Source organism: Protobothrops mucrosquamatus, unplaced genomic scaffold (genome assembly GCF_001527695.2).
Source record: "Protobothrops mucrosquamatus isolate PMUCROS unplaced genomic scaffold, P.Mucros_1.0 scaffold3122, whole genome shotgun sequence".
In the NCBI taxonomy this organism is placed as follows: domain Eukaryota; kingdom Metazoa; phylum Chordata; class Lepidosauria; order Squamata; family Viperidae; genus Protobothrops; species Protobothrops mucrosquamatus.
This window is the reverse complement of record NW_015389125.1, coordinates 4,872-6,703: the sequence shown is the minus strand read 5'-3', so window position 1 is coordinate 6,703 and position 1,832 is coordinate 4,872.

Genomic DNA, 1,832 nt, shown 5'->3' with positions numbered 1-1,832 from the left:
CTTCAGTGTGAGAGGCAGACAACACAGACACATCCCCAACAGCCTGCGCCTGTCTTCCACAGTGAAGGGACCCAGGCAGAAAAACGTCCTGCAGGAAGTACAACTCCACAACACGGTCCTTACAGCAGCTCCAAGAAGGCTCCACATCCATTTGCACCACTCAGGTGACCCTGAGGACACAGATAAACCTCCAAGTGGCCTCAACAACACTCTAAAAGGAGGCAAATGACCAGCTGTCTGCAAGGAGGATAAATCCTGCCATTTCCCCACCGTCCAGTCAGAGCTGAAGAAGCTCCTTGGAGGAGAAGCGAAACCTCTTCAAAGGAAAAACAGGAAAGTCCAGGGGGCTCCTGAAAAAGCACCTTTGGGGCAGCCCTGACCCGGATGACTGAGGACCTCCATGGACGTGATGCTCCCCTTAGGTTTTTCCATCAGCCTTGGACCTGAAGCCTTCTCCAGTTTGAAAGGTGCTTTTCACCAGGTGCTATAGAGGAAGACCAAGGGGCAAGAGCAGACTCACAGGAGTCCTTGACTTACGACCATAATGGAGCCTTACCCAGCACAGTTCGTAAATCAGGCCATCCGCGTGAACGACCCAATTTTACATCTTCTTTTGTCACCACGGTTAAGGAAACTTTTTGTGATTTTGAAGTAGGTCAATGGTTCTCTATGCTCTGAGTTTTTTTAAAATAAATAAATAAATAAAAACCCAGAAGTTAAATGCTTGTTTAGCATACATCTTTCCAACCAACATGCCTCAGAAGCAGGAATTCTTAACGGCTTAAAAGAGGACTACTACGAAGCAAGCAGGTGCTCCATCAGCCTAGGAGACACGCATCGGAACAGAGAAAATCAATTAGGGCAAAAAGAAGAAGAATTAGATGTGGCCTAAGAACAGGATCTCCCAACCTTGGCAACTTTAAGGCCTGTGGACTCCAGCTCCCAGAATTCATAAGCCAGGGAATTCTGGGAGTTGAAGTCCCCAAGTCTTAAAGTTGCCAAGCTTGGACACCCCTGCTCTACACAATGAAATGATGAGGGGGCCAAATCAAGGGAATATTTAGCCAAATATGGGGTTGAGAATGACAGCCACCTTGGGAATAGCAGAGTGTGGTGTGCAGAGAGCCACCCTAGACAAACCACACACCACACTGAGCATCACAGCCTCCTCAGAAGGCCCGGCCTGCAAAAGAAGCCGTTTTTTCAGAGAATAGGGAATTTAACTCCGAATTGAGGCTGTCCCGGGGCCTCTTCTTCCCTTGAGGCAGAGATTGCACCTGCTTGAGGCTGGGTTGCACAACGGACCCACAATGGGACAACACAAGTCCTTTCTCTGCTGTGATGACGGCCGAGGTCTCTGATCCGTGGAAGACCCTTCCTTGGCAAAAGACGTTGGGATGGTTTCCACCCCCTAGTAACACTCGAAAAGGGGCACATGGACATTTTTTTAAGACAAAGGCCAAGAGGCCAAAGATGTGAATAGGTTGTGTGTTCTGTGACAAAAGAGGGGCGAGAGAAATATTTCAAATGTTTTTATTCCAATATTAACAATATTAACAATATGAAACTATTTCTATAACAAATAACAAAATATAACCAATAAAACCATATATAACAAATATAACAATAAAATGAGGGGGCAGGAGGCTAGACCATAAGGAGCTGGAACTGGGTATGGGTCATTTAACAAAGGGAAGGACCAGGGCTGAGAGGATAGGAAAGAAGGGGAGGGTCAACCTATCCTCCAAAGCACATGAAGGCAGGACAAGAAGCGACGGATGGAGACTAATCAAGGAGAGAAGCAACCTGGAACTAAGGAGGAATTTCCTGAC